This window comes from Lynx canadensis, chromosome F1 (assembly GCF_007474595.2).
Source record: "Lynx canadensis isolate LIC74 chromosome F1, mLynCan4.pri.v2, whole genome shotgun sequence".
Classification (NCBI taxonomy): Eukaryota; Metazoa; Chordata; class Mammalia; order Carnivora; family Felidae; genus Lynx; species Lynx canadensis.
Window position 1 is genome coordinate 4994196 of NC_044319.2, and position 24136 is coordinate 5018331.

The window sequence follows — 24136 nt, forward strand, 5'->3', positions numbered from 1 at the left end:
AGAAAAAGTTCAGTAGATTATTGAATGTATTTCATCAATTTGTATCTTGATTGGGGCATTTGGGGTTGACTTAGTGGTAAGTACGCAGAAAACTAAGGAAATGGAACAGTGAGGCAATCATTAACACTAGGAAAAACAAAAAACCGTACAGGAAATAAAATTTAATTGGCTGCAAACTGTATACAGTCAGAATGATGTAAAGGGAAAAATTGATTTAGCATAAATTATGACGTGAATATATTGGGAAGACTGAGGGAAGGGGATGGAGCAAGGGCTGGGAATCATCTCTCATACAAAAAAACCCAAATAAATTCAAATAACCAAAAGAAACAGGTGTAGGACTCAAACATGGTTACCTCTGGGGGGAGGAATGGGGGGTCGCAAGAGGTAGGGCATGAGATTACTATTTCCATGATAAGCCTAATAGCACTTTTGACTCCTTAAAGTAACGTAGAAAATCAAATTTTTTTTTTTAAACTTTTTTTTTTAATTTTTTTTAACGTTTATTTATTTTTGAGACAGAGAGAGACAGAGCATGAACGGGGGAGGGTCAGAGAGAGAGGGAGACACAGAATCGGAAACAGGCTCCAGGCTCTGAGCGATCAGCCCAGAGCCTGACGCGGGGCTCGAACTCACGGACCGCAAGATCGTGACCTGAGCTGAAGTCGGACGCTTAACCGACTGCGCCACCCAGGCGCCCCGAAAATCAAATTTAAAAATCATTGCAACTTATGTAGACAATCTCCTGGCTTTTCCAATCACCTAAAATGTCAAGTCGCCTTCTTCAGCCTAACTATAAAGTCTCTCCACAATCTGTCTCCACCCTCCCTTATCTTACCTTATCTCTAAATTTCTTTCCATCTGGCACTCCTGATTCCAGTCAAGCACTATTCACTTGGTCTTCCTCGACGCCCTGACCCCCTCGAAAACATCATTCACCCAGCCTGGGATGCTCTCTCTCCTATCTGATCTAAAATCTTACCAATGGGTGGAACAAAGGAGTACAGGTATGAAGGTTATCCCCTGAGAACAACATTAAGAAGCACAAAAATGTAATGGATGAGTTCAGTCATCGGTAGATTAAGGGTTGATGAGCTGAGGATAAATGTGTTAACAGAAGGGGGATGATCTTTGTGGGTCTATAAAAAGTAAATTACCGGGGCGCCTGGGTGGCGCAGTCGGTTAAGCGTCCGACTTCAGCCAGGTCACGATCTCGCGGTCCGTGAGTTCGAGCCCCGCGTCGGGCTCTGGGCTGATGGCTCAGAGCCTGGAGCCTGTTTCTGATTCTGTGTCTCCCTTTCTCTCTGCCCCTCCCCCGTTCATGCTCTGTCTCTCTCTGTCGCAAAAATAAATAAACGTTGAAAAAAAAAAAAAAAAATTTAAAAAAAAAAAAAAAAAAAAAAAAAAAAAAAAAAAAGTAAATTACCGAGTCATTCAATGTTAAGTCATTAAGCGCCTATCATGTACCAAGTGTCCTGGGAGTATGTAACAGTAAGTGGTATTGTTAAATACCAAGAATTCAGAGGGACGGAGGTATTACCATTAGTCTAGAGGACTAAAACTTTCTAGAAAAGCGGGGTCAATGTACAACCACAAATGTCTCTTCTACTTAACAGACATAGTCTCCGTAGAGAGGGGACGCTACAGGCTTGATGATATTAACACAATGGTTTACCTAAGATCCATCTGGTGTTAAACTCTGGACTAGGTGCTTTGTATTTGTTTTCTAAACCATACAACAACCTGACGGGATTCCTTTTATTATTTCCAACTTTCAAAGGAGCGAACGGAAGCTTATAAATATTAGGGTCTCGCAACCAGTGTTAAAGGTGAGATGTGAATTCTGGCCCAGCTTTCGTGCCCATTCCTTTTAAACATATTTTTTTAAGTTTATTTATTTAATTTGAGAGAGAGAGAGAGAGAAAGAGAGCGAGCGAGCGAGCCAGTGGGGAAGGGCAGACAGAGAGGGGGAGAGAGAGAATCCCAAGCAGGTTCCTCGATGTCAGCACAGGGCCGGATGCGGGGCTTGGACTCATGAACTCTGAGATCATGACCTGAGCCGGAATCAAGAGTCGGATGCTCAACCGACTGAGCCCCTGCCCCAGCACCCCTTTGGTGCCCGTTCTTGTTCCACTATACCCTCCAACCTCCCCAGCCAACTAAACCATGCATACCAAGCAACTTTCTGATTTGACTTCACATGTAGGAAAAAAATGCTATAATTAGTTAATAAAACCTTACTTTGCTAGACAATTATAATAATAATAAAAGGGGCACCTGGGTGGCTCAGATGGTTAAGCGACAGACTTTGGCTCAAGTCACGATCTCACGGTTCGTGGGTTCAAGCCCCGCATCGGGCTCTGTGCTGACAGCTCAGATTCTGTGTCTCCCCCCTCAGAAATAAACATTAAAAAATCTTTAAATAATAATAAAAATATTAGGTCTGACAAATATTGAATCTTTGTTTTGTGCCAGGCACTGTGCGGAGCATCTACATGCACAAAGAAGGAATCATCATCTCCATTCTAGAGAAAAACACGAAGACATTCAGAATGTAAATCATTTGGTTCGAGGCACATCACTCGGGAGCGAGCTTGTGATCTTAATCATTTTATGCATTGCCATCTAACAAACACTGCCGTGCACAGACTCTTTTCATTTAAACAATATTTAGTGAGCACCCCCTCCACGGTCTGGGGCTTGGTGGTGGAATATCTATGAAAGTATAAGACCTCGTCTCTGTCTTGAAAATATTTACAATTTCAACGTAGAGGCAAGACACTACGCAGTGAAACGGTAAGTAGCGATTGAGGTTCGTACAGAATTAAGTCGTAAATGGATCAGCGTGACCAATAAACGATTTCAGAGAAGGGGAGCCCCCCCTGAGAGCCAAGGCAGAGAGGAGGTGAAGGACGAACAGAACCCAGCCGGGGAGAGAGAACATTCTGGTGCAGGAATGGGCATGGTGTCCTGGGGGACAGCTGGCCCCGTGGACGATCATCGTGCGTCGCAAGAGGATCCACGAGCCCCTTCCTCCAGAGGCTCCCCTCTAGGGTCCAGGAGAACCCTTCTCGGGGCTGCTGCTTCCGTTCTCCTTCCAATTCGGCGTCAACCAAGGAAGTGCCAACAAGGTGGCGTGAGCTTCTGAGTCTTCGCCTCATGATCTCCTCGGTAGCTCCCGGGGAGTCAGGCACCTGGGGTCTGTTAGCCACCGGACGGTGGGAAAACGACTCCTTCATCACCACGGGCCCGGCGCCCGGGAGACAGACTGCCTGTTGCGCATGCTCAGTAGATGTTTGCCAAACCAGGAAGGAAGGACCCGGGGGGGGGGGGGGGGGCGGACAGCCGTCGGTGCAGCGGAGGGGCCACCGGTGCGAGAAGGGCAGACAAGTCTGGCCCCTGCCCCTTGCTAGGCGTGTGGTCTGGCGCACTTGCTTTGCAACTTCCTCTCCGCGAAATCTCGGCAGCATCACCCTCCAAGGGTTATTGCCGTAAATATTAAATGAATTAATAGACGTGAAGCGCTTCGAACGGGACTGGCGTCTATCGAGAGCTGTTCAGGCTGCTGTATTAATAGCATGGGCTCCACAGCCAGACCGAGCCGTCTGAGGCGTGTCGGTGCTGCTCAGCACGTGAGTGGGCCCTCTGGACCTCAGTCTTCCCATTCGCAAAATGGGTATCACAGTACCCCTCTGACCCAGTTAGCGTGAGGATTGCGTGCGGTAAATGCAGGCAAAGCACCCAGCAGAAGCCCGCGGCCCACCTCAGGAATCATGCAACACAGTGCTAATAGGAAGGCAGTACCGTTCTCCTGGCTTAGTCACCGGATCTTTCCTCTGGCCCTGTCACTGCGGCTGGCAGGTGGCTAGCACATTTCTGGATTAGGCAAGACTTTATTTCTGGAGCTGGTGTAGTTCTGCCACGATCGGTTCCTCCTCGGCTTCCTTCTAGGGTGATTTCTATTTTAACATAAATCGCAAACCCCTTATTATGCAATTTTCAGACAGATATAAAACCAGAGAGAATAACACAGGCAACCCCCACGTACCCATCACCCAACCTCAACCATCATCAACGCAAGGCCCGTCTCACCCCGTCTGTATCTCACCGACTTTCTCCGCCTCAACGAGATTATTTTGACACAAATTTCAGGTATCGTATACTTTCATCCAGAAACACTTTAGTAACGGATCTCTAAAATACAGAATTCTTTTTAGTGTTTTAGTCTCTTAACGTAACTTCAGTCATAGTACCATACCTCAGATTTTTAGCGATGAGTCCTTAGTATCATCCAAAAGCCAGCCCGCCTAAGAACGTCTTTGGTTATCTCACGTGTTACTTTTGTACAGCTTTTTTTTTTCTTCTTAAGTCAAGATCCAACAAGGTCCAGATATTGCGTTTAACTGATGACTTTCCAATCTAGAGGTCTCTCGCTTCCTTCGTTCCCCCTCAAGTCAATTTATTATTGCAGAAACAGAATAATTTGTCCTGCACGGTGTCTCATATTCTACATTTTGCTGATCGCTTTCCCCCAGTGGCATTTAATATGTTCCTTTGACCTCTGGAACATCTTGTTGTGGCGGAAGCGAGGAAGCTGTCAAAGATTTCTGGGGTTGTGTCAGAAGGACACGGGGGCACTGGCCAAAGGTGGGATATTTTGAGAATCCAAGAAATAAGTAAATAAATACTGCAACAGAGTGACATCCATCAAGTGTGATAATATCCACAGGTTCCTAGTAATGCTCCAAAAACGGACTCACTGGTCGCCTTCCAAGGATGTTAAGGAAACAATCATTTGTTCTGAAAATAAATGAGTAAAAATAAAGAAGCAAGCATTTATTCTGCCTTTCTTGCAAGGATCGCATCTCAGGGTCATCAAATAATCAAGGAGAAGAGATCCTGCTAATAAATGAAGAAGGGATGATACGATGAAAATGTCGTCAACCGCAAATGAATTGCAACCACAAATGAATAGAGCATCATTTAGAAAACAATCATCACGGGCCTGCTGAAACCATAGGTGAACAGCTGGGGTGGGGGTGGGGTGTGGTGGGGACTTTACAATGAAGCATCAAGTCGATAGTATCTGTCAACAGATACTGTCATCACCAAAAGAGAAGCCACCGGGTATCATGTGCCCTCGATGTGACACAGTACGAAATGATCAGCCTGTGACGTATTTACGTCAAAAAATCGAAACTGAATCTGATCAAGCCTTTGTATGTAATCACGAGTTTGAAGGTAGTTTGTCCTTTTCGTATTTAGTCTTTTTTTTTTTTTCCCCAAATTAACATTGCGTCTTTTTTCTCTAAAATGAGTAACAAAAAATCATCAGGCGTGTGTCAAACTTCCTGAAGGTGGGTGCGGTAAAACGGAAGTGAATGCAGGGTAAACGCAGGCCCCACAATTGTAAAACCATTACATTCCCAAGCTTAGAACCGCCCTGCGCGTGACCAGTGAAAATTGCTGAGCCGACGGGGGCTCTAGCCTTCTGGACGCGCACGGACTGTCTTCTTTTGCTCGAATCTCTGACATGAACTTCATTCACACAGGCTACGCCTTCACAATACACTCTCACTGTGTTCAAGAAAATGGTGTTAGGGGGGCGCCTGGGTGGCGCAGTCGGTTAAGCGTCCGACTTCAGCTCAGGTCACGATCTCGCGGTCCGGGAGTTCGAGCCCCGCGTCGGGCTCTGGGCTGATGGCTCAGAGCCTGGAGCCTGTTTCCGATTCTGTGTCTCCCTCTCTCTCTGCCCCTTCCCCGTTCACGCTCTGTCTCTCTCTGTCCCAAAAATAAATAAACGTTGAAAAAAAAAAAAAAAAAAAAGAAAATGGTGTTAGGCAGGCGGCCGGGCACCCGACAGCAGGATCGCCGGGCAAGAATCCCTGCGGCGGGGAGAGAAGGGGAGTCCAGGCCCCGCACGCACCTGGGGCGGGTTTCCGCGGTTGCAGGCAGTGTGGGCCGGTGTCGGATGCGGGCGTGGACGTGGGTGTGTGGGGTGGGGTGGGTGCAGATGTGGATGTGCGTGTGGGTGGGTGGGGCGCGGGTGGGAGCAGGTGTGGACATGGGCGTGGACGCGGGTGTCCGTGGCGTGTGCAGGTGTGGGCACAGGTGTGCAGCGGAAGCTGCCCGCGGAGCGGCTGGTGGTGAGCTGGTGCCCCTCCCCCCGCGAGCTGCTGTTGCGTTTCCTTGGCCTTGTTCGTTCATATTTATAAGCCTAGATCCAGAAGTCCGGGCACCAGAGGCTTCCTCCCGTGGTCCAGTATCGACATCTGTATTCCTAAAAGCGTGCAGGTTCGCGTATCCTTTTAACAGACGACTTAATTACATATATTTGGAAAACCGCAATTCTCAAATGTTAGCAGCCGGCTGGCAGTTCCTGACATATTGCACATTTAATTGGAGGTATTTGGTACTCCATTTCCCACTTAAGAACACTGATACTTCTCTTTGTTATTTATTTCGAAGATCACACGAAAACACTTGACTTAGAAGGAATTAAATTATAATGCACAAATGATCCCGACGTTCTTACACTAGAGACACTATAAAAAAGTATAGACAGGTTGGGGTGGGGGCGCTGATTGGCGCAGTGGGTTAGGCATCCGACTCTTGATCGTGATCTTGGCTCAGGTTGGTGAGTTCAAGCCCCGAAACCAGCTCTGCACTGACGGTCCAGAGCCTGCTTGATATTCTCCTTTCTGGCTGCGGCTGCCCCACTCGTGCATGTGCATGCACACGCGTGCTGTCTCTGTCTCTGTCTCTCTCTCAAAATAAACTTAAAAATATTTGTTTAAGTATAGAAAGATGTAAAGACCACGGATTCTTTAATTTACTTTCATTTTCAAATGCACACAATAAATAGCCAAATAATATTTTACAAATAATTTTGGAAAAAATTTATTTGATCCCAAAGGGTACAAGTCACGTCTTTTCCTGCTCTCCTCAATTCGGCCACAAGCTAATAAATCGGTAAGATCCAAGATGCATCCTGGCATTTATCTTGGTTCTCTTTGCCATTTCATGGAAATATGGTGAATGTAATTTCCTCTTAATGGTAGTAGTCAGTCTAGGTTCTGTGAATTCATCTTTCTTCCTTCTTTTTCTTCTTCCTCTCTTCCTCCTCTTCCTCCTTCTCCTCCTTTTTTCTTTTCCTTTTCTTGGAGGTAGCATGAGATACACAACGGGGCTGAGTCTGAGCATGTTTGACCAGTATGGGTTGAATCCTAAGGGCAGTTCTCTTGCCCGGGATGAGAAGTAAAGAATTAGTTCCCTGTTTTACCATCAGCTCAGGGCAGAGTAATTATTCGAGGCCTGACATTTAATACACCAGCGATCACAGATATTGCCACTGTGAAAGCTTTTCCAACAAAGCAGGAAACAAAAAAACCTTACAGCAGTGTCTAATTTGCATTCGCAAAAGTGGGGGAGCTGTGAGGTGAAAATAAACACAGCCCTGTGGGACGCTATCGAGTGTCTCTTTAACACAAGGGGGGGAAGAACCCAGCAAAGCAAAGAGAACCATATATATTATAAGGGGCTTACGCAGTGCAAGGTACATGCAAACGCAAAGGAGAAGTCAGCTGTGACGAGTTGTTTAAGATACGTTACTTTACCCAACCCTGGGGAACCCACCCTCCTGGGAATACCATCTATGCTACGATCTCTAGGCAAAGAAGAAACTGGGATGGAAGCAAAGGGAAGATAAATTCTTCTGTAGGTTGTATCTGCCTACTTTTTTCTTCTGCTAAGATGCCTTATACCTTATCTCTCTTTTATAAAACAGTAGAATAGCATTTGGGGCAGGGGAAGGGGAAATATGATCATTAGGTAAAGCGGCTGTTGTTTTCAGCCCTTGTCTTTTACCACTTTGTTAGGGATGCTTACACCAAAATAGTATTAATTACTTCAACCCACTCCTTACCTTGTCATTGAATTTGTTTTGACAACCGCAAAGAGACATTCCTGGGGCTCTGCGTCCGACGAACACCATATTGTTAAAATGTCAAATGTATGTTTCACAAGAGACTGTTGCTCAGGAATTTTGTTTCAAAGGGGAAAATGGGCATTGGTCAAGGATCAGCCTTGTCGCGACATCAGGATGCTGGGTATGGTTTCCCCTTCCTCCAGTACATCAGGAAGGCTGGCAACTGCTCAGGACCGCGCCCATCCCCTCTCCTTCTTTGCTTCCCATGCTCTAGAGCACCTGCTAGGGCTGCAGGGTGTGCTCTGACGGTGTTTGCTAAAGAGGTGAAAGGTTCATAACTCAACTCATTTTTTGTTATAAGCAGTGGGCACCGGTGAGAAATTATGGAGTACAAAAGAACACATCTAAAATGTCAGCTCTGCTAAGGTCGTGGGAGGAGAGGAAGGACCCACCTGAAAAAAATAAAACTTGCCCTGAAAAATAAATAGAAAGGGAGCCCAAACCTGAAGTGGAGAAATGAGATCCCGCGCCTGATTGAATGTGGCATCCTTGTCCACAATGAGCTGGTTATCTTAATGGAACACAGGAAGTTAATGTATCGTGCGTTAGTTTAAAAAATATAATGATGATGATGAGCTTAGAGTCCCTTAAAATAATTTGCTTTTCCGTCCGACTTCGGCTCAGGTCATGATCTCATGGTTTGTGAGTTCGAGCCCCGTGCCGGGCTGTGTGCTGACAGCTCAGAGCCTGGATCCTGCTTCGGAGTCTGTGTCTCCCTCGCTCTGCCCCTCTCCCGCTCGTGCTCTCTTTCTCTCTCTCTCTCAAAAATAAATAAACATTAAAAAAGTAATAATTTGCTTTTAATTACACATAAGTAAACACTAATTGTGCTGAGTTAATTTTGTAATAAGTCTTCATCTGTAGCGGTACAGGACATTATTCTGTACCTGATGATTAACCAGAAAATTCTTCTTATTTGTGACTAGAGCCTGACGTACTGCGATATGCAGGCTATGTTGAATTCTTTGACATGCAAATAAGTCATCAACTTTTAGAGCCCGAAGGAATCTTGTAAATCTCATGCTCCAGCGTCTTCAATTTAACAGAGAGGGAATTGAGACCCAGAGGGGAATAAGGATATTCACCAAAAAAACAGAAGGTGATCAGAAGGCTCTAGCCAGAGATCCGGCTCCTGTCCTAGTCCTGGGCCCAGAGCCTACATTCATTACCTTTTTCTTTTTTTTTTTCTTTTTTTTTTTCTTTTTTTTGAGTGATCTGTACACCCAGCATGGGGCTTGAACTTACAACCGCGAGATCAAGAGTCACATGCTCTACCGACCCAGCCAGCCAGGTGCCCCTAATTATCCCATATTTATCTCACTGGGGTTTCCCCCCCCCTCCCTTTTCAAAACCTTTAAAATAAAAATTTTAGAGAATTTCTGAATAATAACAATAATGAACAGCTATAGAATGTCCTGGGATTCATAGAAGCATTTTAGACATGACATGCGCAGTCGTGGTTCCTGATATAGAAGAGATTTCACTTTTTGAGACCAGTATCTAAAGGAAGAAACACACAAAAGGGACTATGTCCACCTTGTTCAAATCAAGACTGTTGTAATCACGTGCACCGACATAAAAAGATCAAAATCTTCAGTAAAATCAAGATGTCGCTAACGGGTGTAGATCAGTCATTTTCAAACGTTTATTCTTAGAATATTTCCCGGGGCGCTAAAACAGATAGAAGTGGACCCGCCAGGCTTGACGTGGTAAAAAGAGAGTTCCAGCAACTCCGCCTCCTCTGGAGGCATACTGGAGCCTCTGTGGCACTGTTGGAAAAATCGGCCATGTAAAGAACTTTCTAGAAACGGTCAGGATTCCACCCAGACCGCGGTGACGGGGTGAGTTGTAGGCAGGCTGTTTCGTCGACCGGTTGACTCACTGCGGCGTGACAGGTAAGCTAACGCCACTCTGTGATGACAAGTTTAAATACACTCAGCTTCCCTTTTGTTCAAGTTCTGCTGATCTTTGCAGCAGGGTTTTATTTTATTTTTTTTAATTTTTTTTTCAACGTTTATTTTTTTGGGGGGGCAGAGAGAGACAGAGCATGAACGGGGGAGGGGCAGAGAGAGAGGGAAACACAGAATCGGAAACAGGCTCCAGACTCTGAGCCATCAGCCCAGAGCCCGACGGGGGGCTCGAACTCACGGACCGCGAGATCGTGACCTGGCTGAAGTCGGACGCTTAACCGACTGCGCCACCCAGGCGCCCCTGCAGCAGGGTTTTAAACCGCAAGGTGCACGAGCATCACTGGGGGAGCGCGCTGCGATGGTGGCTCGCCAGCTTCCGTCCCCAGCGTCCCCTTCGGTGGTTCTGGGATGCAGTCGTCAATCTACACCTTCCAGCAAGCACTTCGGGTGACCCGTGGACCCCTCTTTGAGAAACACTGCTTGGGAGCGTCTGACAAAGTGCCTCACATGTGGCACTTGCGTGGGATCCCTGTTCTCCCGAATTTACTTTAATTTTCGCCGTGTTTATTTAAAAGGGGCTTTCTGTATTCAGGTCCTAATGATTACGCAAACTAGTACTGATTCACAAATCCGACGATGTGTGCTAAGTTGGGGTGGATCTAAGGGCTTTTGACCGAAATGAGATATGCGGGGCCTTGTGGGAAATACTCTTGGCAAGCAGGAACTCTAATAACTAACACGTGTTTTCTTTTTCCCACTAGTAAAGAAAAAATAGAAGGGATCTTCCTTCATGTCTTACAAGTTTTCTCTCTGAAACCAACAGTAAACATCATACCCATAACCTCTACAGACATTCACTCAAAAATCTGAAACAGGGGCACCTGTGTGGCTCAGTCGGTTGAGTGTCCAACGCTTGGTTTGGGCTCAGGTCAGGATCCCAGGATCATGGGATCGAGCCCTGGGCTGGCTCCTCACTGAGGGTGAAGCCTGCTTAAGATTCTCTCTCTCTCTCTCTCTCTCTCTCTCTCTCTCTGCCTCTCTCCCCCACTTGCTTCCTTTCTCTCTCTAAAATTTAAAAAAAAAAAAAAAAAATAGGAGAGCCTGGGTGGCTCAGTCAGTTAAGCATCTGACTCTTGATTTGGGGTCAGGTCATGATCTCATGGGTTCAAGTCTCGCGTCTGGCTCTGAGCGGACAATGTGGAGCCTGCTTGGGATTCTCGCTCTGTTCCCCTCTCTCTGCCCCTCCCCCTCCCTCCCTCTCTCTCTCTCTTCCTCTGTCTCTCTCACGCACGAATGCGCGCGCTCCCTCAAAATAAATAAAAAAACTTGAAAAAATAAAATCAGAACATTTTAAAAATCTGACACAACCGTGTAAAATGTGTACCCTCTCACCATATTATTCAATGTTGTTCTGGTAGTTTTTAACCAAAGAGACAATGAAAAAATGAGTTTAATTATTGGAAACCAAGAGATGAAATTATCCTTTTCTCTCTCTCTTTTTCAGGTCCTCTATCTGTGTAGTCAGAAACTCTATGGCAATCAACCGAAATGCTGTTGGAAAGAATAAGAGAAATTCATTAAGTGACTGGTTCTAAAATCAATATTAAAAAATAGCTTTTCTATAACCCAGATACAAAATATAATGAGAAAACATCCAATTTCAAATAGCAACCAAAGAGTGTAAAGGGTCTAGTCATAAACAAAATTAGAAATGTAAGGAACCTTTACACAAAAACCTGAGAGTCTTTCCTGGAGCACACAAAGGGAGACTGGAATAAATGCAGAGGCATGTCCTGTCCCCAGAAGAAGAGATGTAATATTAAAACTCTGTCAATTCTTCCCAAATTGATGTATACATTAACTCAGTTTCAACAAAAAAAATCCAAAAGACTTTCACGAGAAATCAGCCAAGTGATTCCAAAATTAATCTGGAAGAGTAAATACATGACAATATCCGCACGCAATAATTACATTTAGCGAATGTCTCTTTTAAGGAACTTTGACATTTACTCCTTTTCTAACTTTGTGGAGGAAGACGGTCTCCATTGAATTTTCATCCCGTGGCTGGGAAACTGAGACCCAGAAAGGCCAACGGGTAAAAGGCCATCTCCCCCGAGCCCTCCTCCTGTGAGTGCCATGCTTGTATCAACGTGACCCGTGCTGTCTCTAGTACTGGAACTCTCCGTCCAGTCCCCTTCACGTTTTCTTGTCATTTCACCAAATTATTGATTCTGAACCTGAATCTCCCCTGGAAAGAATAAAGCCCCACCCAAGCACCATTACCTATTTCCTTCTGATGACGCACAGCTCTGATCCCCGTTTCTTTGGTGGTGGTTACTTAGGTCCCAGTCTCTGTTGTTTCTGGGTCCCTCAGGTTGCAGCCTTCTCTTATTTTTTAAGTCTATACATTTATTTTGAGAGACAGCGAGCTCGCACGCATAGGAGGGGCAGAGAGAGAGGGAGAGAGAGAGAATCCCAAGCGGGCTCTGTGCTCTCAGTGCAGAGCCCGATGCAGGGCTTGAACCCACAAACCGTGAGATCATAACCTGAGCCCAAATCAGGACTTGGACGTTTAACCGACTGGGCCACCAGGCACCCCTGCAGCCTGCCTGCTCTTATAATCCTCTGCAAACCCGCCACTGTTCTTAGAACCCGTCGTGTTGTCCTTAATCCAGAGGAAAAGTCAACTTTCCCATTAGCAATGATTCGCGTGAGAATTCTGTGCGCTTCACTCGTATGTGGTCACTGGAACTCCCCCACCTGTTTCAGTCACCGTGAAAACCTAGCTCACTGAAATATCCAACTTTCTCTTTATCCCCAAAGAGCTTGGTAATCGCCGAGAAAAGTGGCATAGCTTCACACAATAAAGTTTTAAATAACGCTGCATTGCCGAAAGCACTAAATATTCCTGGTGGATTTAAACTGTGTCAATTTGTATATATTTTAACAATAATAACAATAATAGGGGTGCCTGGGTGGCACAATCAGTTAAGGGTCCGATTCTTGATTTCGACTCGGGTCATGACCTCACGGACCGTGGGTTCGAGCCCTGCATGGGGCTGTGTGCTGACAGTGCGGAGCCTGCTTGGGATTCTCTCTCACCCTCTCTCTCTGCCCCTCCCCCCACTCATGCTCGTGCTCTCTCCCTCTCTCAAAATAAATAAACATTAAAGAATTACAAAATAAGGGGCACCTGGGTGGCTCAGCACGTTGAGCGACCGACTCTTGGTTTCGGCTCAGGTCGTGATCTCACAGTTTGTGGGTTCGAGCCCGGCATCCCCGCTTGGGATTCTCTTTCTCTCCCTTTCTCTCTGCCCCTCCCCTGCTTGTGCTCTCTCTCAAAGTAAATAAATAAAACAAATTTTTTTAATTACAAAATAATAATGTTTAAGGACTCACTGTGTCCCAGCCCTTGCTGTGGGAGCTTTTTACCTGCATTAACTCCTGTTCTCAGCAACCCCATCAGTCCCAAGCCGAAGTCGGATGCTCAACCACCCAGGCGCCCCACCTTAGAGGTATTAAAGGACAAGTATAAAAACTTGCCAGGCTTCTTTTTCCGTCCTAGAGAATGATCATTGCAAATAATTCACAGGGGAGGCCTCTGAGCCCCCTGCATGCAACTGGTTGCTTTTTGAAGTTTTTCTGCCTAGCCATCGATGGAAATGCACACAGAAAAGGCTGCCATGACCCTTTGCCCTAGCAATCAACCTAGCCATTTTTCCGCTTTCCGTGTATTAAGTGACATGTGCCTTGTATATGATTGTTGCTCAATAATACCTTCCTGCATGGACGGAGGGATGAACGGACAAACCTCGCTCTTCATGGAGCTTTCCTGATCTGGGCAAAAGGTCGGTCATCAGAATATACAAGAGGGGTGGTCTCTGAGTGCAAAGGAGCTGACGCAACTTGGTGACGGCAACGGGAAGTGTGGCCTCGGAAATGCCGATCAGATTAAGAAAGAGAAAGGACAGCGCCTGGGTGGTTCAGTCGCTTGGGTGTCTGCCTTAGGTTCAGGTTACGATCTCTCGGTTTGTGGGTTCGGGCCCCGGGTCGGGCTCTGTGCTGACAGCTTTGTGTCTCCCTCTCTGTCTCTGCCCCTCCCCTGCTCACGCTCTGTCTCTGTCTCTGTCTGTGTCTCTCTCCTTCTGGTCTTTGGTTGACCCTGTTCCTTCCATTTGCCTCCCCCTCCTGCTTCACCCCTGCTCAGCTCAGCCGTGGGAATAAAGCTCTTGTCCTTCTGGATTTGCTGTGCTATTCCTGACTGACTGTTTCTGATTGCTCCCTGCACTTTTGGTACCTCAAAGTTTATTTCGTTCATAGCAGTATAAAGTAATTCCTAAGGGACTGATGTTATAACTTTACAACTTGTACCACGTGTCAGCAAAATGAAGCCCCTCGCGGTAATCTTTCATAATATCTTTCCTTGGAAGATTTTGTTTAAAAAGTGCGTCGTAGGGGCGCCCGGGTGGCTCAGTCAGGTGAGTGTCCGACTCTTGATTTCAGCTCAGGTCATGATCTCAGGGTTCCTGAGTTCGAGCTCCACATCGGGCTCTGCGCTGACAGCACGATGCCTGCTTGGGATTCTGTCTCTCTCTCTGCCCCTCCTGTGTGTGCGCGCCCCCCCTCTCTTCAAATAAACAAATAAACTAAAAAAAATTACAAGCGCATCGTAAAATGGCAATGGGAAGACAGTCATCCTTTCCTGACATGACACGCGGGTGTTGTTTCCTTCACTTTCCTTGGGAATGTGTTAAATGCCACTGAATTGTACACTTTAAAATAGTGGATTTTATGTTAGGTGAATTTCACCTCAAAAGCAAGTAATTCCATTAACGTAAAATCCCCTGTTTTAATCGTCTTAAAGTGTGTAATGCAGTGTTTTTTTTTAATTTAAATAATTTTTTCAGAGTTATTTATTTCTTTTTTAAGAGAGAGAGCAAGCTGGGGAGGGGCAAAGAGAGAGGGAGAGAGAGAGAATCCCAAGCAGGCTCTGTGCCGTCAGCACAAAGCCCAACGTGGGGCTCGAAATCACAAACCCTGAGATCGTGACCTGAGCCCAAACCAAGAGTCGGACACTCAACCGACTGAGCCCCCCCAGGCGCCCTGCCATTTGGTGTTTCTTAAAGCGTATTCACAATGTTGTGCAATCATCACCACGATCTAATTGCAGAACAACCTCCTCACCTCCCCCCAAACCCTCATACCCGTTAAAAGTCGTTATTCCCCGGGTGCCTGGGTGGCTCCGGAGTTGAGCGTAGGACTTTGGCTCAGGTCATCGTCTCACAGTTCGTGAGTCCAAGCCCCATGCTGGGCTCCTTGCTGGCGGTGTGGAGCCTGCTAGGGATTCCCTGTCTCCCTCCCTCTGCCCCTCCTCCGCCTCAAAATAAGTAAATCAACTTTAAAAAAGTGGTTATTCCCCATCCCCCCACCCCTAGCCCGTGGCAACCACCAATCTGTGCTCCATCTACGGATTTGCCTCTTCTGAACATTTCATATAAATGGCATCACAACAGGCCACAGCCTTTTCTATCTAGCTTTTTTCACTTTGCATCACGTTTGCAAGCTTCATCCATGTTGTGGCCTGTGTCAGCACTTCCTTTTTTTCCTTTTCATGGAAAGGCTTTTATTCATTCATTCAAGCACTGTTCTTTATTTTTAAAGATTTTGGGGGGCGGCTGGGGGGCTCAGTTGGTTGAGTGTCCAACTTCAGCTTGGGTCATGATCTGGCAGTCTGTGGATTCGAGCCCCGCGTCAGGCTCTGTGCTGACAGCTCAGAGCCTGGAGCCTGCTTTGGATTCTGCGTCTCCCTCTCTCTCTCCCTCTCTGCCCCTCCCCTGCTCGCACTCTCTCTCTCTCTCTCTAAAACAAATAAACACTAAAAAAATTAAAAAAAAATCGTTTTAAGTTTGCCCATTTTTTTTGTTGGGGGGAGAGAGGGAAGGAGCAGAGAGAGAAGGAGAGACAGAATCCAAGCAGGCCCTGTGCAGGCCCAAGTGCCTGACACGGGGCTTGAACCCACGAACCGTGTGATGGTGATTTGTGCCGAAACTGAGAGTCAGTCGCTTAACTGACTGAGCCACCTACGCGCCCTCCGTTCAAGCACTGTTCTAAGTGATGAGGTCCCTACATTTCATTGAGCTTAGATTTTGTGGGAAAGACAGACAAGAAACAAAGAAGAAACAACATCAGATGGCACTGAGGCCATGCAGAGAGCTGACACTGAATGTCCGGAGAGAAGGGACTACACGACTTGTTACACTGAGCGGCCGAGAAAGCCAACTCTGAGGAGAGAGCATTTAAGATGAGATCCACATGATAAAACGGAGCCAGTCAAAGACCAGAAGAGAAAGTATTTCGAGCAGAAGAAACACTACAGTCTAGATGAACTTGGAATGTTTTAAGTACAGAAAAAAAAAGAAGTGGGCAGGGGAATGAATGCATATCGGAGAATAGGTCTGAGAGGCGGGTAGGAGCCCGATCATCTAGTGCTCGGTAAACTCGGATGAGGAGTTTGGATTTCATTCTAAGTGTGATGAGAAAGCACCAGAAGAGTCAGAATAACATGGTTTGCCTTTGGGGAGCGGATTGTAAAGAGCAAGGTGCCTCATTCTTTTTTATGGCTGAATAACATTCCTCTGAATGGATATACCACATTTGGTTTCCCCATTCACCTCTTCGTGGACGCTTGAGTTGTTTCGAATCTCCGGCTGTTAGGAATAATGCTGCTACGAACATTCGTGAGCGGGCTCTGTGTGAATACACATCGTCAGCTCTCTTTAATAACACACCTAAGAGCTGAATTACCGGGTCACGTGGCGACTCTAGGTTCAGACATTTGAGGGAATGCCGGACCATTTCCGCACCAGCTGTACCATTCTGCATTCCCACAAGGAGTGTTTGAAGCTTCTGATTTCTCCCTGTCATCCACCTGTTCCCATGTTTATTTTCATTACAACCATCTTAGCGGCTGCAAAGTGGTGCCTCACTGCGGTTTTGATTGGCACTGCCCTAATGACTAATGGTGTCAAGCATCTTTTCGTGTACTTATCAGTCAGTTAGTTCCCACTTATCCTTCGGGCTCACCTTCTCAGAAAGGACTTTCCTCAAAACCTATCGAAGGAGCGAAGATTTATTCTCTTACTACATTCTAGCGTTCCGTCGGCGCCCTTCAGAACACTTACCGCCTTCGGTTATCATTTGGACAGCTGTTTACTTCGCTTTGCCAAGCACCATTGCTGGCGCACGGTAGGAGCTCCGTAAATGTTTAACTCAACGAACAAATCAGTCAGGAGAGTCATGAGACACGGAAATCAAGCAATGTGGTTGCCAGTCGGGAAGCAGGACGAAATACAGGAGATAGAGCGGATGTAGGCGCTGACACCGAAAAGGCAAGGGGTGGGTATAGAGTCAGCAGGCAACTCACATGAATACTGAGTTAAGTCTGAGACGCCAGCTCAACCCTAGTGGAACAAAACCAGGCAAAATATGTCTTTAGTCTTAGAAAATGCTCAGACCCTTTAACTTACTAGTTCTATTTTTAGAAATTTATCCTGAGAAAATAATTGGGGATGTAGCAACATTTATGTACGAGGGTCTTTATTATGGCATTTTTTAAAAAGATTCTCTTTTTATTTTTTAAATGTTTATCTATCTTGGAGAGAGAGAGAGAGAGAGAGAGAGAGAGCACGAGCGGGAAAGGGGCAGAGAGAGAGGGAGACAGAGGATCCAAAGCAGGCTCCTTGCTGTCAGCACAGAGCCCCATGTGGGGCTCGAACCCACAGATTGTGAGATCCTGACCTGAACTGAAGTTGGACGCTTAATTGACTGAGCCACCCAAGCACCCCAAAAAAGATTTTATTTTTTTTATTTTTATTTAAAAAAAATTTTTTTTAATGTTTATTTATTTTTGAGACAGAGAGAGACAGAGCATGAATGGGGAGGGGCAGAGAGAGAGGGAGACACAGAATCGGAAGCAGGCTCCAGGCTCTGGGCCGTCAGCACAGAGCCCGACACGGGGCTCGAACTCACGGACCATGAGATCATGACCTGAGCCGAAGTCGGATGCTCAACCGACTGAGCCACCCAGGCGCCCCAAAAGATTTTATTTTTAAGTAATCTCTACACCTATGGGAATGCAAGCTGGTGCAGCTGCTCTGGAAAACAGTATGGAGGTTCCCCAAAAAACTAAAAACAGAACTACCCTACAACCCAGTAATTGCACTACTCGGCATCTATCCACGGGATACAGGGGTGCTGTTTCGAAGGGACACGTGCACCCCCATGTTTATAGCAGCACTATCCACAATAGCCAAAGTATGGAAAGAGCCCAAATGTCCATCGATGGATGAATGGATAAAGAAGATGTGGTATATATATACAATGGAGTATTACTCGGCAATCAAAAAGAATGAAATCTTGCCATTTGCAACTACGTGGATGGAACCGGAGGGTATTATGCTAAGTGAAATTAGTCAGAGAAAGACAAAAATCCTATGACTTCACTCATATGAGGACTTTAAGAGACAAAACAGATGAACATAAGGGAAGGGAAACAAAAAGATAAAAACAGGGAGGGGGACAAAACAGAAGCGACTCATAAATATGGAGAACAAACAGAGGGTTACTGGAGGGGTTGTGGGAGGGGGGGATGGGCTAAATGGGTAAGGGGCACTAAGGATCTACTGCTGAAATCATTGTTGCACTATATGCTAACTAATTTGGATGTAAATTTAAAAAGATAAAAAATTAAATTAAAAAAAAAGTAATCTCTACACCTAATGTGGGGCTCGAACTTACAACCCTGAGATGAAGAGTCATGTGCTCTACCAACTGAGCCAGCCACTCCCCCCTATTGTGGCTTTTTTTTTTCCTTTTTTTACGATTATCAGAAAGTTGAATGGGGCACCTGGATGACTCAGTTGGTTGAGATCCAACTCTTGATTTCAGCTCAGGTCACAATCTCACCAGTCTTGAGATCAAGTCCTCCATCGGGCTCGGTGCTGACAGTGCAGAGCCTGCTTGGGATTCTCTCTCTCCCTCTCTCTGCCCCTGTCCCATTCTCTCTCACTCTCTCTCTCAAAATAAATAAATACACATTAAAAAGAAACAAGAGGGGCATTTGGGTGGCTCAGTGGGTTAAGCATCTGACTTCAGCTCAGGTCATGATCTCACGGTTTGTGAGTTTGAGCCCCACATTGGGCTCCACGCTGACAATGGGGAGCCTGCTTGGGCATCTCTCCCTCTCTCTCTGCCCCTCCCCCACTCGTGCTTTCTCTCTTTCTCTCAAAATAATTAAATAAACTTAAAAAATATATAGCTAAAAACACCATAAATGCCCCCTCGATAGGAAATGGTTACATAAACCCTCCACACGGTAAAATACTATGCTACCATTGCCAATGAGAATACAAAAGCGAGGATATGAATTGTTCAGAAGCACTGAGAGAAAACATATTTTAAGTGGTGCCTGGGTGGCTCAGTCAAGCGTCTGACTTCGGCTCAGGTCGTGATCTCACAGTTTGTGAGTTCGAGCCCCCTGTCAGGCTCTGTGCTGACAGCTTGGAGCCTGGAGCCTGCTTCGGATTCTGTGTCTCCTTTTCTTTCTGCCCCCCCCCCCAAATTGTGCTCTGTCTCTCAAAGAATAAATAAATGTAAAAAAAAAAATTAAAAAGAAAAATATTTTAAAAGACTGGGTCAGGGTCACAGCCCTTGATCTGAAGGAATGTTCTTAGGAAACGTTGAAAGGAAATTAAGACAAATTATGGTTCTCAGGTCAGAAGCTAAACAGACATAAGTTAATAGGAAATAACCTTTTTTTTTAAGTTTATTTATTTATTTTGAGAGAGAGAGAGCGGGGGAGGGGCAGAGAGGGAGGGAGAGAGAGAGAGAATCCAAACCAGGCTTCCCACCGTCAGCACAGAGCCTGATGCGGGGTTCCAACTCACAAACCGTAAGATAATGACCTGAGCCAAAATCAAGAGTCGGATGCTTAACTGACCGAGTCGCCCAGGCACCCCGAAAATAATCTATTTTTTTGACATTTTTAGCCAACATTGAAACTGGAAGTCCAAACGGGCATGACCTCACTCATCATTCGACGGGTGCCTCCGGAGCAGCCACCGTGTATCAGGTGCCAGTAGGTGCTGGGAACACACAACCGTACGTGTGCGAAGACACAGGTGCTAAAGTCGAGCGAGGGAGACAAAAACGAAGTTATTGCTAGTGACTGGTTAATTACCAGTACACAAAGTACTGCAACCAGGTATATAACAGACTTGCCTAGACATTGGGGACAGGGAGGCAACATTTAAACTGAAATCTAGAGAGGCGCCTGGGTGGCTCAGTCGGTTCAGCGTCCAACTCCGGCTCAGGTCCTGATCTCACAGCTCGTGGGTTCGAGCCCCGCATCGGGCTCTGTGCTGACAGCTGGGAGCCTGGAGGCTGCTTCAAATTCTGTGTCTTCCTCTCTCTCTGCCCCTCCCCTGCTCACGCTCTGTCTCTCTCTCTCCTTCAAAAACGAACAAATATTTAAAGGAATAAAAAAAAATAAGATGGTTACAACAAGTATTAGCTATTAGTTCTCTCTTTTTTTTCAAGTTTATTTATTTATTTTGAGAGAGAGAGAGAGCACGCAAGCGGGGAGGGGGCAGAGAGAGAGCGAGAGAGAGAATCCCAAGCAGCCTCCGCGCTGTCAGTGCAGATCCCAACGTGGGGCTCGAACCCATGAACCTGGAGATCATGACCTGAGCCAAAATCAAGAGTCGGTGCTCAACCGACCGAACCATCCAGGCGCCCCCCCTAGCTTTTGATTCCGAAAAGGAGCAAGTATTTCCCCTCGAGGAACATTCAAAAGGGCAGTTGCACAGAACCAAACGGCTTTTCAGATCATAAAAGACTTGCAGATAACCCTGCAAACAAAGGTTCCAACGGTCTCCTTTCACAGGCTTCGGGAGCAAACGACCTCTTCTCTCTCCTTTGGCCTCACGACCTGACCGACGCATGTCCTGTCCCAGCCAAAGCCTGATGCGGTTTGTCTTGTGAGATGAAAAGCCATGTCCTTGGCCCATTTCTTTAGTATCTCCTGGGTCTTCATATCTGTCTTCTCACTAACCTTTTAGGTCACCAAATGCTTACCAGTGGTAAATGGCCAAATAGAAAAAGCTTTTTGAGATTTTCTGATGGAGTCTGGGTTTCCCCTATAGGCCAGTGGTTTTCTTTTCTTTTCTTTTTTAATTTTTTAATGTTTATTTATTTTTGAGAGGGAGAGAGAGAGAGACAGAGTGCCAGCAGGGGAGGCAGAGAGAGAGAGGGAGACACAGAACGGAAGCAGGCTCCAGGCTCCGAGCTGTCAGCACAGAGCCCGATGCGGGGCTCGAACCCGCGAACCGTGAGATCATGACCTGAGCCGAAGTCAGACGCTTAACTGGCTGGGCCACGCAGGCACCCCATCTCTCCCTCCCCTCTTAAAAATATCCTCTTCATGGACCTAGAGGGCATTATGGTAAGTGAAACAAGTTAGACAGAGGAGGCCATATACCATACGATCTCATGTGTTTGTGGAATCTAAAAACAAATCAGAAACAGACTCATAAATACAGAGAGAAACTAGTGGTTTCCAGAAAGGGGGGGGGGTGCTGGGTGAAATAGGTGAAGTGGGTTAAGAGGTGCAAACTTTCAGTTATAAAACAAACAGGTCAAGGGATACGAAGTACAGCACAGGGAAGATAGCCGATAATATTGGAATAACTTTGTGTGGTGACAGTAACTATAATAAAATCAGTGGTGGCCATGGGTAGGGGGGAGGGAGGAGCAAATACGCAGGGCACAGAGGACGCTTTCGGTGTTGAGGGCACTGAAAACACTGTATGACTCTACGACAGTGGAGACATGTCGTTATACATTTGTTCAAACTCACTGTACAACACCAAGCGTGAACCCTAATGTTCGCTAGGGGCTGTAGGTGATACTGACGTGATATTGATGTGTCCCTGTAGGTTCATCAGTGGTAACGAATGCCCCATCCTGTGGGGGACGTTGATAGTGAGTGACGCCGTGCCTGTGTGGAGGCAGGGAACATACAGGAACTCTCTACCTGCGGCTGAAGTTTTTGTGAACCCCAAACTGCTCTAAAAACTAAAGTTGAGGGCACCTGGGAGGCTCGGTCGGTAAGCGTCGGACTCTTGATTTCGGCTCAGGTCGTGCTCCCAGGGTCCCGCACTGGGCTCCGCACTGAGTGTGGAGCCTGCTTGAGATTCTCTCTCTCCCTCTCTCTGCCTCCCCCCACCCTACTTGTGCATACTTCTCTCTCTCTCTCAAAATAAAATAAAATACTTTTTTTTATTTTAATTAAAAAAAATAAAGTTCATCTTTAAAAAACGAATTGGAAATGGGGCACCTGGGTGGCTCAGTTCGGTGAGCATCCACCTCTGGCTCAGGTCATGATCTCGGGGTTCGTGGGTTCGAGCCCCAGTGGGGCTCACTGCTGTCAGTGCAGAACCCGCTTCGGATCCTCTGTCCCCCTCTCTCTGCCCCTCCCCCGCTTGTGAAAAATAAATAAAATATTTTTTGAAAAAGCTAATTGGAAAAACAAAAAAAGACATGTGAATTTTCCATAACTCTGACATGTTATTTGAGACAAGAAGACATTAACACTCACAGCTAAGATTTATAATTAAATCTATCTTTCACTATAGATTGTTAGAAAGGCAATATTCCAGGGTCAAGGCCTCCGGGGAACAGCAGTCCCCATGTTACGGCTGATGGAGCTCTTTCTGCAGGACGCCGACAGGCCTTAACGCGGAGAAAAGCGTTTGAGGAAAGCCTGGGTTAAAGAAAGTAAAGCGTTTTTTGGTTTTGGTTTTTGCTATTTTTCCTTCCATGAAGAGCCCCTTGGGGCTACTGTTCGTTGTGAATCCCTAAGAGGGTTTACTGTAGCTGTTTTCCCAAACTTCTGCGACCCCAGGACCTTTTCCTTTTTTTTTTTTTTTTATGTTTATCTATTCTTGAGAGAGAGAGAGAGAGAGAGAGAGAGAGAGAGAGAGAGCACCAGCAGGGGAGACACAGAGAGAGAAGGAGACAGAATCCGAGGCAGGCTCCAGGCTCCAAGCTGTCAGCACAGAGCCCGACGCGGGGCTTGAACTCACAGACCGCGAGATCACGACCTGAGCCGAAGCCAGGCACTTAAACCGACTGAGCCACCTAGGCGTCCCCCCCACCCAGGACCCTTTCCTTAAGGAGCTTCTGAAGGGACTATTTTGGACACTAAGGCAGAAGGCCCGGGAGAGGCACTCGGGCTGGTTAACAGCGTGGTCTCCCAGGCTGGGGCTTTGCCTCTGGCCCCCCGCCCCTGATTCGCGTCCCCCACCGCCTGCTCTCTTGTTTGGGCTGCGGTTCTCACTGCCTCCAGGACTACCATCCCCACTCCCCTGGAACTCAGAGTGCCGGGGAGCTCTCCGCGTCCCCAACAGAGGGACAGCCCAGTTCTCAGCAGTGGGGCCCAGAGACCCTCCCCCCATGGCCTTCTGGCCCCCGGCCGCAGCCTGCCATTACCTACCTTGCAAGCCCTGAGCCAGGCTCTCGCGGCCTCTGAACTCGACGGGCGTTGGGTCCCATTCCCGGCCCATCACGGGGGAAATTCAAGTCCCTTTGACGGCGCTGGGACATGCTCCAAGTCAGCGCCCCCCCCCCCCCAGGCCTCCTCCTGGCCTTCCCCCGACCCCGACCCCTTGCCTACAGTCCAGGGGAGCTTCTGTGTTTTTGTGAGTGGGTTCGCCTGTGCTATTCTGAGCCTTTCCCTCCCGGCTGCCAGCAAAGCAGGTGTCCCTCATGGAACACGCGAGCTGCCAGGATCCACGCCGCCTCCCGCGTTGCGCTCGGCGGCTGCCAGAACCGAGGTTTTGCTTCTCTGCCCCTCGTTCCCCGTCGCGTGAAAAGACGAAGCAATCTGCCAGCTCCACAACTTTGTCTCCACGGGGGAGGAAGGCGTCCTCATCTTTGTCTCCTTAAAATCTCCGGCGGAGTCTCCACCCAACTCCCTTGGCTGTATCCCCCCCAAAAGGCGCAGTGGTAGTTGCACGCGGCCGCCGGCAGTGTTTTCGCTTCAACAGACACGTGGGCGCCGCGCAGGCCCGGCCCGGTGCTGGGTGCTTCGGCTGGAGGATGAATGAGGCAGTTGGCACCCCAGGCTGAAATCAAGGGGAAAAGCAACTTCAGGGGAGTGAGGAGGGGCCCGGAGCTCCAG

General features: G+C 47.1%; 1 long non-coding RNA gene across 1 annotated transcript; it reads right to left on the reverse strand.

Moving 5' to 3' along the window:
- Positions 1 to 11218: 11218 nt before the first annotated feature.
- Positions 11219 to 23568, reverse strand: LOC115505690. Its single transcript, XR_003966089.1, has 3 exons — positions 23450 to 23568; positions 17079 to 17357; positions 11219 to 11448 (listed from the first exon to the last, which is right to left on the reverse strand). It is a non-coding gene; the product is annotated as an uncharacterized LOC115505690 (long non-coding RNA).
- Between the last annotated feature and the right edge of the window lie 568 nt (positions 23569 to 24136).